Genomic DNA, 16,976 nt, shown 5'->3' with positions numbered 1-16,976 from the left:
CCTGTAGAATTAATGAATATTACTCATATTATCATATTAAGTATCATAAGTTATAGAAGATGAGAAGTAGAATGCTGATAATTGCTTTCATTTTCAAAATATATATACATAAATAATATTTTGTAATTCTGTGACAAGTATGCCACTCAGGTATTTTTCCAAGCCAGAGGCTGTGGGAGGAGAGAAAAAGAAAAAGAGGGAGAAGGAGAGATGTGGGTAAGAGGTAAAGGGAGAGAAAAAGAGAATCAAGTGCTGGGCTTAATGGAGAACAGTTGTTTGTCAAAATGTGGTTCAATAACAAATATTTCTTAAGGCTTTAAAATATGCCTTGAATTTTATTAAGCACAATTTTAGGCATATCTCATCAACTTGGTATGTATATTTAAAATCTTTAAATAGAAGTCTAGTAAAAATCAGGAAATCAAATACACATATACATGAAGAATAGGTGGCATACTTATTTCCTAATTGTATATTTACTGTTTTATTTTCTACAGAATTCAATGTCTTAGACTTAGAAGATATCTCCTTGACTAGGTCAGTGTTTGAAAATGATCTCTGGATTACGAAATTAGAGGCTGTGGGTCACTGGCTCTGAGACAAAATATTTAGTGCTAAAGTAAACAACAAAGACTCTCTTCCAGCAGACTACTGGGAAGCCACATGAAATCCATATACATGTCCTGCTTTATGTATGCTGTAATTCAATCCTGGTTCAGGTTATAGAGGGCATTAAGCTGCCAGTGTAGCCACTAGCTTTTGGTTGGGCTCCCACATCTCTTTACCCTGATTTTGCTCTAGTATTTACACATAGATTCAATCTATGCCCTTATGAAATAAAATGAAAGAGCCTAACTCTCCCAATGTAAGAGAAAATTCATCTTATGTTTCTTTTTATTTATTTATTTTTAGATGGAGTCTTGCTCTGTCACCCAAGCTGCAGTGCGGTGGTATAATCTTGGTTCATTGCAACCCCTGCCTCCTGGGTTCAAGGGATTCTCCTACCTCAGCCTCCTGAGTAGCTGGGACTACAGATGCCTGCCACTATGGCCAGCTAATTTTTGTATTTTTAGTAGAGACAGGGTTTCACCATGTTGGCCAGGCTGGTCTCGAATTCCTGACCTCAGGTGATCTACCTGCCTCGGCTTCCCAAAGTGCTGGGATTACAGGCATGAGCCACCATGCCCGGCCAGCTGCTTCTTTCCTTTAACAAAGATGACAAAGGACCTTCTTTCTCTTTTTCCTCTATATGGCTCTAGAAGATTCAAATGGAGCCCTGCTCAGTCTCTGATAGGACTTCAGTCCTAAGAAAAGACATATATAGAGTTCTTGCTGGCAGTTGAGAAAAAGCAAAAACAATTGGCACCAAAAACATTACTGTTTTATGATAGGAGAATTATGTGAGGAATTAGAGCAAATATTTCAGTCAGAAATAAAGTTAGACCAAGAGTGCGCAATACGAAATTATTATAAAAATGCTGCAGGACATGAAAAACAGAATAGCCAGATTTATTTTTGAAAGTGCGATGGAGATGATTGATACCACATTGGATATTACTGACATGTAGAAGAAATGCATAAGAAATTTGCATAGAATTCAAAGGAAAATAATCAAAATATAATAAAAGATATGACATAGGTCCAGAAGATGAAATATGCATGTAACAGGAACTACAAAAATGAAATACAGGGCTGATAAAGTGGTCACTTCCATCTAAGACACAAAGGGAGATGACTGTTCAGGACTGGAGAAAAATTTGAAAAATTTAGATGTTAAGGGATTAGGAGGAACCAAACAATAAAACTAAGGTCCAAGATTTGACATACTTGGATATTTGATAAAATTTTAGAATTTCAAAAGTGAATTTACAATCCTTTAATATCCACACAGGGTGAAAATAGTTACTTACGAAAAGACAGCACAAAGCTAGCAATTTCTCTACAACAATAAAGACTGAAGTCTCATGAGTCAAAATCTTCACAGTTTTGAGAGGATATTATTTTGAACAAGTAATGTATACCTAGAAAAGTTTTTCTTCATATGTAAAACAATCAAAATTGACTCCTACTTATATAAGGCCTCATAAGTTTACTTGTCTTAAACTTAAACTTATCAGTAAAATAAGTTTCTTATAAACATAAATTTAGGATGAAATTAGTTAACAGTCATATCCCTGTATCGGTGGAGATTGGTTCCAGGAAACCTGGGATATAACAAAATCTGGGGATGCTCAAGTACTTTATATAAAAAGGCATAGTGTTTGCATATAACTTCCCATATCCTTGTGTGTATGTTAAATCATCTCTAGATTACTCATGATACCTAATACAATGTAAATGTAATGTAGGAGGTGTTATACTGTATTTTTATTTGTATTATTTTTATTGTTGTATTGTTATTTTTTATTGTATTTTTCTAATGTTTTCAATTTCCATTTTGTTTAACCTGTGGATGTGGACCCATGGATACAGAGGGCTCACTATATAACAATAAAATGGAGACATAAAACAGTAAGAATGACAAGCTTATGTAAACACCCATGTAATATCATGGGGTGACTTTATCATTTCTCAGCATATCTACAAAAGTATAAACAAGTGAAAGGTCATTAATATATGCATATGCATACATAACAAAACAATGGTGAATAATTAAATTAAGGGACTTCCAAATAATGTCTAAATTTACTAATAGTTCACTACTTTATTTTTAAAATTAGGAAGGACTCATAAATTGCCATTATTATTGACTTTATCATTCGTTGTTTCTCATTAAATCTTATGATGTGCTTAATTTTATTAATAGATTTCAAAATATAGATTCTGTAGTATGACAAGTCCCCCACCAGGTTACTTAAGTGTGTATGTCTGCTACTTGAACCCTGAAGGCTGGGCAGTGAGACAAGGCCATGGCGCCCCGCCCAGGAGCAGTAGTCCCTGAGAACCCAAACATGCTGCAGAGTATTTGAGAATCTATCAAGGAAAACAGTCCCATTTCAAACACAAAATAATCAAAGAGCCAGAAAATTGGCTTAAGAGCAACTTAGAAATGGGATAGTGTTTGGTGTCCTCAGTACTTCACTATTTCATTAAAGTTTTCAAAATATAGCAAATGGTAGTATACAATATTTTCTACTGCTTTTAAAATTTCCATCCTAGCCATGGTAAAATCACTGATTTTTAAAAGGACATAATTCTTTACTAAAATATTCAGTTTTTTTTTCTATTTTGTTGGTGTTCTTTACAATTTCTACTATCTTATAAATTTTTTTTGCTCTTCTTTCCATAGTTTGTATTGTCAGTTTGTTTCTAATTTCTAAAAATAAATGCCCAGTTTGGTTACATAAGTATTTTTGTTGTTTAGCAATGAGACCATAAAGACAGAAATATTCCTCTGTAAGCTTTGCTATTGATTTCTATCATGAAACTAGCCTGCAAGTTCAGTTTTGATTCAGATATTGTTCAGAAGATCATTAAAAAATTTTACTGTTGAGGTTTCATTTAAACTTTCTTTCTTTCCAGTGTATTCACATTGTGAATATGGCCTTTACAATACTTGTCAGAACTCCTATGCCTCCTGTACCTTCTAACTTCTTATAAATTACCCAGTCTCAGGTATTTCTTTAGAGCAGTGCAAGAATAGCCTAACAGAAAATTGATACTGAGAAATGGGGCATTGCTATAAAGATACCTGAAAATGTAGAAGTGATTTTTGAACCGGGCAACAGGCAGAGGCTGGAAGAGTTTGGAGGGCTCAGAAGAAGATGGGAAGATAAGAGAAAGTTTGGAACTTCTTAGAGACTGGTTAAATGGTTGTGACCAAAATGCTGATGGTTACATGGACAGTAAAGTCCAGGCTGCCAAAGTCTCAGGTGGAAATGAGAAACTTATTGTGAGTTGTAGCAAGGGCCACCCTTGTTACACCTTAGTAAAGAACTTGGCTTCATTCTGGTCAAGGCTTAGGGATATTCAGAAGTTTGAACTTGAGGGTGATGATTTATATCTGGTGGAAGAAATTTCTAAGCAGCAAAATATTCAAGACATGAGATGGCTGCCTCTAACAACCTGTGCTCAGATGTCTGAGCAAAGAAATAAATTGGAACTTATATTTAAAAGAGAAGCAGAGTGTAAAAGTTTAAAAAAATTTTCAGCTTACCTATGTGGCAAAGAAAGAAAAAGCTTTTATGGGAGAAGAATTCAAGCCAGCTGAGGAGGAGCCACTTGCTACAGAAACTTGCATAATTAGAAAGGAGCCAAAGTGCTGGTAGCCAAGATAAGGAGAAAAAGGCTTCAAAAGGCATTTTGGAGACCTTCATGGCAGCCCCTCCCATCACAGGCCTGGAGGCCTAGGAGGAAAGAATGGTTTCCTGGGCCAGGCCTAGGACCCTGCTGCCCTTAGCAGCCTCAGGACACTACTTCCTGTATCCTGGCCACTCTGGCTCCAGCGTTGGTTCAAAGGGCCCATGTGCAGATTAAGCCTCAGCTCCAGAGAGTATGAGCTGTAAGCCTTGGTGGCCTCCACTTGGTGTTAAGCCTGCAGGTGAACAGAGTGCAAGAGTTGAGGCTTGGGAGCCTCCACCTCGATTTCAGTTGATGTGTGGAAAAGTTTGGGTGCCCAAGCAGAAACCTGCTGCAGGGGCAGAGACCTCATACAGAATCTCTACTAGGGCAGTGCCAAGGAGAAATGTGGGGTTGGATCCCCCACACAGAGTCCCCAGTGGATCACTGCCTAGTGAAGCTGTGAATAGGGGGCCTCTGTCCTCCAGACCCCAAAATGGTAGATCCACTGGCAGCTTGCACCATGCACCTGGAGAAGCTACAGGCATTCAACTCCAACCTGTGAAAGCAGCCCTGGGGGCTGAATCCTGCAAAGCCACAGGGGCTGAGCTGCCCAAGTTCTTGGAAGCCCACCCCTTGCAGTGGTGTGCCCTAAATGTGGGAAATGGAGTCAAACGAGATTAAGAGTTTGAAGCTTTAAAAGTTAATGGCTGCCTTGCTGAGTTGCAAACTTGTGTAGGACCTGTGTCCCCTTTCTTTTGACAAACATCTCCCATTCGGAATGGCAGTGTTTACCCAATGCCTATACTCCCATTGTATGTTGGAAATAACTAATGTTTTTGATTTTACAGGCTCATAGGTGGAAGGGACTCTCCTTGTCTCAGATGAGACTTTGAACTTTTGGACTTTTGAGTTAATGCTGGAGTGAGTTAAGACTTTGAGGAATTATTGGGAAGGCATACAATTCCATTGTATTTTGGAATGTGAGAAGGACATGAGATTTGGGAGAAGCCAGGGGCAGAATGACATAGTTTGGATATTTGTCCCTGCCCAAATCTCATGTTGAAATGTAATCCCCAATGCTGAAAGTGGGACCTTATGTGAAGTGCTTGGATCATGGGGGTGGATCCCGTTTGAATGGCTTGAGCCATCCCCTTGATGAAAAGTGAGTTGCTGTTCTGAGTTCACATGAGATCTTGTCATTTAAAAGTGTGTGGCACCTCTTCCTCTACTTTCTCTCTTGCTCCTATTCTCACCATGTGATGTGTCTGGTCCTCCTTTGCCTTCCACATGATTGTAAGCTTCCTGCGGCCTTCCCAGATGCCTCTATGCTTCCCTTACTGGCTGCAGCACCATAAGCCAATTAAGCCTCTTTAGTTACCCAGTCTCAGCTATTTCTATAGCAGTGCAAGAATGGCCTAAAACATCTCACTTTATATTTTTGCTTACTTTTGCTGTCTTGTCCTTTAAGTAAGCAAAAATATATTAAAAGTAGACTTTTAATGTCTACTGAGTTCGAGTTCTTGCACTTTCATATTACGTATGTGGGGGTGTGCATTACCTGTAGTTATTTTTATTAATAATTATATTGAGGTATAGTTTATGGACAATAAAATTCAGCCATTTAAATTGTTTTTTGAGTTTTGGTAAATGAATATAATCTTGTAACTATGCGCAAAATCGAAGTATGGACTATCATAATCATTCCCAAATTTCTCTCCTATTTTTTTGTAGTCAACCCTTTCCTCCATCCCAATTTGCAGTCAATCACTGATTTGCTTTTTGGGTAGTTTTCCTTTTCTAGAATATTTTATAAAGGTGATCGCTCAGTATACAATCATCCATGTGTACTTTCTTTTAGTTAGTATAGTATTCTTGAGATTTCATCCAAGTTATGGTGCTAGTAATTTATTCCCTTTTTTTTTTTATTGAGATGGAGTTTTGCTCTTGTTGCCCAGGCTGGAGTGCGGTGACACGATCTTGGCTTACCACGACCTCCTCCTCCCGGATTCAAGCGATTCTCTGCCTCAGCCTCCCTAGTAGCTGGGATTACAGGCATGCGCCACCATGCCCAGCTAATTTTGTATTTTTAGTACAGATGTGGTTTCACCATGTTGGTCAGGCTGGTCTCGAACTCCTGACCTCAGGTGATCTGCCTGCCTCGGCCTCCCAAAGTGCTGGGATTACAGGCCTGAGTCACTGCTCCCAGCAATTTATTCCTTTTTGGTTTTGGAATGATGTTCTACTATATAAATATGTCATAATTTATTTATCCAGTCACCGATGATGAGCATGTAGATTGCTTCTAGTTTTTCACTATGATAAATAATGTTGTTAAAAGCACTTGTTATTTTCAGAATTTTTCCTTAGCTTTGGCTTTCATCTATGTGTTTAGGTGTGGATTTCTTTGCATTTATCCTAATTTTGGTTTGTTGAGGTTTTTGGAAATACAAGCTTTCCACAGAATTTAAGGTGTTTACAGTTATTTTGTATTCAAAAAGTTGTTTTATATTTTACTCTTTCTCCTCTGTTTCTAGGATTCAAATTCCATAAATGTTGGACTGTTTGATATCACCCCACAGATCTTTGATACTTTGTTTACTTTGATTCAGTCTTTTTTCTCTTAGTTCTTCAAAATGGATATTTCAATGAGTTATCTTCAAATTTACAGATTCTTTCTTCTGCTGTATCAGATCTGTTATTGTTCACATCTAATTTCTCATTTCAGTTATTGTATTTTTTCTTACATATATCTTCTATTTCTCTGTTAAAATTCCTTATTAGTTTATTCAGTAAATTAAATGACATTTTCACTTAATTATTTGAATATATTTATAATAGCTTCTTTGAAGTCTTTGCCAAATCCGACATCTGGAACCTTTCAGAAACTGCTATTTGTTTCCTAAGAATGGGTTATCTTTTCCTGTGTGTTTGCACGTCTAATCATTTTTGCCTTAATAAATTGACCTTTAAGATAAGACTTTGCAGTGATTCTGGAATCTCTTGTTATTGTGAGAACTTTCGCTTTTTTGTTGTGAACAGTAACATCTATCTCCCTCCCCCTTTAATGACTAGTTGCTCTACCGTTCCAATTTCTGCTCTTTCACACCTCAAACGAAAGGTTTCTGCTTTCTGCTTTCTAAGCTGTGTACGGGTTGGGGAAGGCAGTGGGTCAGAGGTGCAGCAAGCCCTCAAATCCCACCAGGAGCAATTATGTTTCTCTAGTTTCTGCCTGCATTTTCATCAGGCTTATGGGCTCTTCCCTCTGCACACGTAGTTTAGTGGTCAGCCAGAGACTTGGATAGAGTTTATAGACAGATTTTGTGGCAATCTCACTTTCAAAATTTCTCTGTTAAATTTCTAGTTGCTCTGTTTCTCTGAATTCCATCACCTGCCATCTTGAGCTGTTCAGGCTGCTGATTTCTACTTCCTGACTTGGAGGAAAGGGTGGGTTTGAGGAATGTTCTAGAAAGAAAATTACAAACTCAGAGTTCTTATCCAAGGAAATAGTATCCTTCCATGAGTACATTCTTTTCAAGAGTTTGCCTATCTCTGGTCATTTTCAGTGCCTCCAAAGAGGTGCTTGTAATTATTCTCTGTGGAAGAGATCACCTGACCTCTTCATGCTGTCATTACCAGAAGTCCTGTCTTTCCTTGTTAGAAATATTTTGATCTAAAATTTTAACCATGGAAAGGTTTATGAGTGTGATTTCTTTTTTGAAAATTATACTATTGGCCAGGCGCGATAGCTCACACCTGTAATCCCAGCACTTTGGGATGCCGAGGTGGGTGGATCACGAGGTCAGGAGATCGAGACCATCCTGGCTAACACAGTGAAACCCCGCAGTGGCGGGCGCCTGTAATCCCAGCTACTCAGGAGGCTGAGGCAGGAGAATGGCATGAACCCGGGGCAGAGCCTGCAGTGAGCCGAGATAGCACCACTGCACTCCAGCCTGGGGGACAGAGAGAGACTCCATCTCAAAAAAAAAAAAAAAAAAAAGAAAAAGAAAATTATGCTATTTATTTATAAATACAATGTAGCCTACTTTGTCCTTTAGCATGTTGATATGTATATTAAGAATTGTATTTTTATTTTTATGTATTTTTTTTTGAGACAGAGTCTTACTCTGTTGCCTAGGCTGGAGTGCAATGGTGCGAGCTCAGCTCGCTGCAACCTCCACCTCCTAGGTTCAAGTGATTGTCCTGCCTCAGTCTCCTGAGTAGCTGGGATTACAGGCGATTGCCACCATGCCCAGTTAATTTTTTGTATTTTTAGTAGAGACGGAGTTTTACCATGTTGACTAGGCTGGTCTCAAACTCCTGACCTCAGGTGATCTGCCTGCCACAGCCTCCCAAAGTGCTGGGATTACAAGCGTGAGCCACCCATGCCTGGCCCGTATTTTTATTTTTATATTGTCTTTTTGTTCCATCTTTTTCTGAAATAATTTTCCTATTCATCTACATTGAAACTTTCCTCTGTCACTTTATTAAAGATAAAATAAAATAGAAAGCCATGTAGTTGGATTAGAAAAATCATCCAACCCATGAATTTGGTCCTTAGGGAGTTAAATTCATTTACACTTAGTGTTATTGTTCTTATATTTTGTTTTATTTATATTGCCTTATTCTTTGCTTTCTTGTAAGTTAGTGATGTGGTTTGGGTCTGTGTCCCCACTCAAATCTCATCTTGTAGCTCTCATAATTCCCACGTGAAACATGGGGGTGGGTCTTCGCAGTGCTGGTCTCATGAAAGTGAATAAGTCTCACAAGATCTGGTTATTTAAAAAATGGGAGTTTTCCTGCACAAGTTCTCTGTCTTTGCCTCCTGCCATCCGCATAAGATGTGACTTGCTCCTCCTTGCCTTCTGCCATGATTGTGAGGCCTCCCCAGCTATGTGGAACTGAAAGTCCATTAAACCTCTTTCTTTTGTAAATTGTCCAGACTTGGGTATGTTTTTATCAACATCATGAAAAAGGACTAATACCGTTAGTACCTTAAGTATAATATTAGACAAAAAGGGTGATAGTGGTGTGGTAGACACACCCTAGAATGCTTCCTCATGATACCCATTTTCTGAACTTTCTGTCTTTGCGTCGTCCCATTCCCTTGAGTGTGGGTCTGACCTATAACTTGTTTATAATCAATAGAATACAGCAAAGGTGATGAGATGTATATGATTAAGTACGTGAGATTGCAGTGCCTTGGCTTACTAGAATTTTTTGCCTGCTTTTCTCTTTCCTTACTGGCTTTGAAAAACTAAGCTGCCTATGTTGGTAGACTCACATGAAAGAAACTGAGTTTGGCCTCTAGGAGCAGAGGTGAAGCCTTCAGTCCTATATGGCTGCAAGAAATGGAATTCTGCCAACAAAAACAAATCCTTCCCCAGTCCAGCCTCTGATGAGACTGAAGCCCTGGCTAACACCTTGATTGCAAACTTGTGAGACCCTAAGCAGAGGACCCAGTATAGCCACACTGGACTTCTAACCTAAAGAAACTACAATAATAAATATGTGTTGTTTTAAGCTTTGAAGTTTATGGTTACTAACTACTAAGACATAGATAGTGAACATAGGGGACATCCTATTTTTGTTTCTGTGTTTAATAGAAATACTGCTAGAGCTCTGCCATTAAGAATGATAAATTTGGGCCAGGAGTGGTGGCTCGTGCCTCTAATCCCAGCACTCTGGGAGGCCAAGACGGGCAGATCACTTGAGGTCAGGAGTTCGAGGCCAGCCTGGCCAACATGGTGAAACCCCGTCTCTGCTATAAATACAAAAATTAGCTGGATGTGGTAGCACATGCCTTTAGTTTACTTGGGAGGCTGAGGCAGGAGAATCATTTAAACCCGGGAGGTGGAGGTTAAAATGAGCCGAGGTTGCATCAGTGCACTCTAGCCTGGGTGACAGAGTGAGACTCCATCTCAAAAAAAAAAAAAAAAAAAAAAAGGTAAATTTGGACTGACATTGTGTTAAATAGGATGTGTGCCATAGAAAACAAAGCATTTTCCAGAACTGAAATAAAATAAATAATTTTTTTTAAAAAGGAAGACCCCAAGGTATAATGTTAATTAAAGAAAGAAAAATACATATGTCTTGTGAGAGAGCATATTTTCTCTAAATGAAAATGTTTAATAGGAGCACAAAGAATTAATGATCAGGACAATCTTAAAGTTCATTTCAGCGTAAAGGTGAACTTTTAGTACAGGTGATATGTAAGGTCCATTCATACTTGAGGATTTTGTTACATCAGATATAAAACTGTTAAATTCAAGTTTAGCTTTGATTTCAGAATAGATGTTTCAATCCAACACAACTTTTTGTTCTTTGTTCCTTTAAAGAATGTATTATGAACATTGCTTTTCCCTGAGAAAACTACTAAGTTTCATTTGAATAAGAGAATATTTAGAAAATCTTACTGAATCAGAATCCCATGAACATCATATTTCAATTACAAATAACATTGAAGGAAGGTTTCAAGTCTGTTTAAAAATGTGACAAAACAAATGTTACTTTGCCACCTAGTGGTTCATCCTGATATTTAGTCTCAAAATTTTTTTTGAGTCCTTGTAAGTAATATGTAATATGTAATTTGAGTCCTTGTAAGTAATAATACACTATACCAGGAGATCTTTGCTACATTTATATTTAGGATGAAATTATTCTGGGAAAATTTACTTTATAATTTTTGCATTGTACTTGGATAGGCACATAATATATTAAATATTATTTTTTATTAAACACTATCAAACTGGTACAATTAAAAATTCCTTTGAAATTTTTGTTCCTTTGAGCTCAAAAGATCCTTTGAAAAAATGTCTATTGCCAGTCCATTATTATTTGCACTATTAAAAAAAATCTAAATTTGTTAAAAATAATTTTAGAAAAGGTGTAAAACAGCTCTGAATGTGCAAATGGAGGCAAAGCTAGCCTCTTTTGTAGTGGAGAAGGAAAGTCAATAGAACTTGTCCCAGACAGACAGAATTTGCATGTCTACAGACAATCATTTTGCATTGCTATCAGCTGTCTACAATTTACAATTGCAAAATACCTTCCATAGAATCAGATCAGATAATACTCAGAAAGCAAGTTTACAGACTTGTATGGTGTTTTGCTGAAAACCAAAAAATTTTTTGACATATTTTACAAGTTCTGTCTCCATTTTGCAGATGTCCCAATATATGGGACTACTGCATACTGTATTGTTTTATTACATATCAGGGACTAGAATCAGAAACTATAGGGCATAAAACAAATAACATCCAGTTTCTATTTCTGTTGATTGGTAGACATGAAGTCTACAACCCGCTGTCTTTTCCCGCAGTGCCTTCGGTTTTAATGAGCTCACCTTGTGTTTCTGATGGAGACTATGAGAATCATTGGTTTGGAGCAGCAAGTGTCAATCCTAGCTGCACATTCAAATCACCTCCAGAGCTTAAATCAGGATCTTTAAGAGTGGGATTCAAGAAGTATAGTTAAAGGTATCCAAGGTAATTCTAATGTATAGACAGGGTAATGAACTATGGACTCTAGAATAGGAGTTTGCCACCCTAGTGACACATTAGAATCATCTGGAGATGATGCTGACATCAACCTGCCTTGGAAGTGTTTCTTGTCAAAAGTTTCCTATGGGTTTTTACTTTTTAAAATTAAACTGAAAAGGAAAGATAATTGAGTTTAAAAGGAAACTTTTAAAATGTACTTAATATATTTAAAATGAGGAAAGCTATATAACCACCTCATCTGTCTTTTGATTAATCAATAGATGTAGGTATTCATAATCAGTTCACTGCTCTCATAGGTGAAAGGTGGGAAATAAAATAAGAATGTTGGAAGCCAAGTGAGTGGGAGAAAAGCAGATGGAAAGGCTTAGAGTGAGGGGCATTGCCTGTGAAATCCAAGTCTGGTCATAGTGCTACAGGGTGAGTCCTGGAAAATTTATAATACTGAATTAAAAGCACTTGAACTGGGGAGAAGATTTACCATGAAAGTTACTTTTTGCGGAAAGGAAATGATGAAAATAGTAACAATCACCATTTATGAAGCACAAATTAAAAGAATTGTCTGTGTGATTTGAAAACATTTTGTTTCTTGATAACCATGAAACACAACGTGGTAGGTGTAGAGAACAAAATATTAAACATATAGGATCATATAGGAATGCTATCACTAGAGAATCAAGGCCTTTTAGGCCCCATCTCTGGCCACATTTATATTAATTAAGTTCATGTGATTGATTAAAAAAAATTCAAAAGCCAATTTATTAATCTGAAGTGAATTTTTTTTTTGAAAAGGACCAGATTTGCTTCCATGTAACATGATCAAAGTGTTTTCTAAACTCTAGACATGGTACATGAAAAAATCAAATGATAATCAGTAGTTTCCTTAAGGAATATGGACTCTGATTAATTTAACATTTAAAACATCCAGCCGGTCGGGAGCGGTGGCTCACGCCTGTAATTCCAGCACTTTGGGAGGCCGAGGCGGGCAGATCACCTGAGGTTGGGAGTTGGAGATCAGCCTGACCAACATGGAGAAACCCCATCTCTACTAAAAATGCAAAATTAGCCGGGCGTGGAGGCGCATGCCTGTAATCCCAGCTACTCGGGAGGCTGAGGCAGCAGAATCGCTTGAACCCGGGAGGCGAAGTTTGTGATGAGCCGATATCGCGCATTGCACTCCAGCCTGGGCAACAAATGTGAAACTCCGTCTCAAAAAAACAAAAACAAAACAAAAAAAATCCAGCCACATCATAGTAACGGTAATTTTGGTGATGGAGTTAAACTATACATATCACTCGCTTACACTGCATCACTCTATACACCTAAGGTATGCCCAGATGCCTTAAAGATTAGAGTTTTTAAGGACCTTAACTAAACCATCTTATGGCCATCAGAACAATGTTTCTTAACTCAAGCTGCATGTTAAAATCACCTGGGGAGCTGTTTTATTTAATTGACGTATAACTGAAGTACAAAAATCTGCACATATTTATTGTATACAATTTGATAAGTTTGGACATATGCATACACCTGTGAAACCAGCATCACAAAAACAGTCAAGGCAATAAACATGTCTTGTCTCCCCCATCCCCTTTTGGTGGTTAAGAATACTCAACATGAGATCTATCCTCTTAAATTTTTTTAAGTGCATTATACAGTGTTAACTATAGGTACAATATTGTATAGTAGATCTCTAGAACTTACTCATCTTGCATAACTGAAACTTTGTAACTATTGAACAACTCTCTATTTACCCAGCCCCAAGCTCCTGGCAACCACCATTCGGCTCTCTGTTCTATGAGTCTATTTTAGAAGCACACAGTATTTGTCCTCTTGTGACTGGGTTATTTAACTTAGCATAATGTCAATCGGTTCATGTATGTTTGCATCATTGTCATATACGGCAGAATATTCTTTCTTTTTTTTTTTTTTTTTTTGTGATGGAGTTTCGCTCTGTTGCCCAGGTTGGAGTGCAGTGGCATGATCTCCGCTCACTGCAAGCTCCGCCTCCCGGGTTCACGCCATTCTCCTGCCTCAGCCTCCCGAGTAGCTGGGACTACAGGCGCCTGCCACCACACCCGGCTAATATTTCTATTTTTAGTAGAGACGGGGTTTCACCGTGTTAGCCAGGATGGTCTCGATCTCCTGACCTAGTGATCCGCCCGCCTCGACCTCCCAAAGTGCTTGGATTACAGGCATGAGACACCGCGCCCGGCCCAGTATATCCTTTTTTTTAAAGCTTGAATAGCATACCAGTGTGTGTGTGTGTGTGTGTGTAAATTTTTAAAGTCTATTCATCTGTCAATGAACACTTACTTGGGTTGCTTCCATGCTTTAGCGCTTGTGAATAATGTTGCAATGAAAATAGAAGTGCAGATAATCACTTCAAGATCCTGATTCAATTCTTTTGTATACATACTGAAAAGTGGAATTGCTGAATAATATGGTAGCTCTATTTGTTATTTTTTTTGAGGACCTCAGACTGTTTTTCATAGCAGCTGCACCTCCAGAGATTCTAATTAAGTTAATTTGGGATGGGCCCCAGATATCAGCATTTTATAATTTCTCCAGGTGATTCTAATATGTCTTAGGGCTGCAAATCCCTGCCCTGAAGTTGATAGCTCTCAGCCTGACTATATAATAGATCAGTGATTCTCACAGCTAGTACCAGAAACACCTAGAGGGTTCATTGAAACATAAATTGCTAAACTGGCATTTTTAACAGTTTCCCAAGTGATAATGATGTTGTTGCTGATACTGCTGGTCCAGGAGCTGCCCTTTGAGAACTGCCCTTTTAACAATGCTAGAATCAACTTTGTCTGACTTTTCCTTTATGATCTATTTCTTTAAGCTCCCATAGCTGACTAAAACCACTTTTGAAAATTGTGGTAAAATAAACATAACAAAAATTTACCAACTCTTGTGATTCTTTGCACAAAAAGTCCACATATGCGTGTTATCATATGTATGTGGATTTATTCTTTTTTGAAAATATGAAGAGATTATATTCCATTATGAATTTTTGGTACTATTTTTCTAATATTGAAAGTTACTTACACATCTTGACAACACAAGGCAGTAGGGTGCAACTTTTCAAGAATGTTTTGTGGATAGGAAAAGTAAACCTGGGATTGGGGACTTGCGGCAAATGAGCCACAAGTGGATAAATCTTCTTGCAAATTGTTGTAGCTATATTTTTAAGCACATTTAATAAGAATTTCAATTGATATAAAACTTGTTATGGTTAGCAGAATATGGCCAATTACATTATTGCTATTTTAAGCCATTTTTCCTAGTGATAAAATTATACCATTTTGTAGATGGCCTTTAAAAGAGCCTCTCTCTGTTGCCCAGGCTGGAGTGCAGTGGCATGATCTCAGTGCACTGCAACCTCCCTCTCCTGGGTTCAAGCGATTCTCCTACCTCAGCCTCCCGAGTAGCTGGGATTACAGGCACGTACCACCATGCCTCGCTAATTTTTGTATTTTTAGTAGAGATGGGTTTTGTCATGTTGGCCAGGCTGGTCTTGAACTCCTGACCTCAGGTGATCCACCCATCTCGGCCTCCCAAAGTGCTGGGATTACAGGCATGAGCCACCATGCCTGGCCAAAAGTTTTATACATACTTATTAAATAAAACTTAGTTTAATCCTGGACTTTGTTAACAAGCTGTTTGACCTTGAGTTGGTCATTCAACTATTTAGGTTTCATATTATTTTTACAATGATCTATGGGCTTCCTTCTATGTATATTTATTTTTAATTTTTAAAATCAGATGTTGTAAAATACCAAACATTTATTTAAAATGTACAATAATAATAACATGAACAACTACATTTTACTGTCCAGTTTATGAAAATTCTTTTAACATATACTTTAAAATCCCTATGTGTCTTCGTGTAACCTATTCTCTTCTCTTTCTGCTCAGAGGAAACGTTATCAGAATTTAGTGTTTATCATTCTTTTGCCTGCTTTCATAGTTTTCATAGTTTTACCACGTATGTATGTATAATCAAAAATACATTTTATTTTAGTATTCTTTGAATATTCTATAGATACGTTTGTAATATGTGTCTTCCCTTGCCATTACCCTGGGGAAGCAGGTGTATATATAGTTTATTGGACCGACCTTGTTACCTTGCCAGATTTCCTACCTTTCACAGTATTCTGTTTCACTCCTATAGGTCAGTGAAAACTAAAGCTCAATTCACCTTGCTTTGTTTGGTTGATATTGTCAAGGTGAAAATGGCTTGTTGCTTACCTGTTTCTAATTTTCTAATTTAACTTTGTTCTCACTCTCTGATTATCCCCAATTTTCTTGTTACTTCCTCAGTGCATTCAAGAACATGGTTTTAATTGTTTATCCATATTTTTTGCAGTACTTTGTGGCAAAGATAATAGGAATTGAGACAAAGGTGAATAAGTCAGAATTCCTGATTTCCAAAACCTCAAATCCAGAGTATGAGAAGACAGTCATGTAAATACACAATCAAAATATTTATTTCTTCAAACCTATGTATTGACCTAGCATCTTCAAACACCCCTTGACCTGAAACAAGCAGAAAGAGGGAAAAAAATGAGGTTAGAAAAGAAATAGAGAATAGAAAAACAAAAGAAAAAAATAAAACCAAAAGTTGCTTCTTTAAAATAAATTAACAAAATTGACAAACCTTTGTCTATACTGACCAAGAAAAAAAGAGGTGAAGACTCATACAACTAGAATTGGGAATGAAAAATGGGTCACAGTTTTGAAAAACACTTCAGCAGTTTCTCAAAAGGTTAAACCTAGAGTTACCATATGATCCAGGAATTTCCCTTTTGGGTATACGCCCAAGAGAGTGGAAGCATATGTCCATGTAAAAATGTGTATACAAATGTCCATAAGTGCATGATTCATAATATCAAAAGGTGGAAATAATCCAAAGGCCCAACAGACGAATGGATAAATAAAATGTAGTATAGTCATACAATGCAATATTATTTGGCAATAAGAAAGAATGAAATACTTATGCATGCCGCAGCATAGATGAGCCTTGAAAATATGATGCTAAGTGAATGAAGCCAGCCACAGAAGACCACATATTGTTTGATTCGATTTATTAGAAATGTCTTAGCATTGGCAAATGCAGTGAGAGAGAAAGTACATCGGTGGTTGTCTATGGCTGGTTTGGGAGGTTGTGGGAAATGGTAGGATGATTGC

The sequence above is a fragment of the Pan paniscus genome, chromosome 6 (assembly GCF_029289425.2).
Source record: "Pan paniscus chromosome 6, NHGRI_mPanPan1-v2.0_pri, whole genome shotgun sequence".
Lineage (NCBI taxonomy): Eukaryota > Metazoa > Chordata > Mammalia > Primates > Hominidae > Pan > Pan paniscus.
This window is presented reverse-complemented; position numbering follows the sequence as displayed.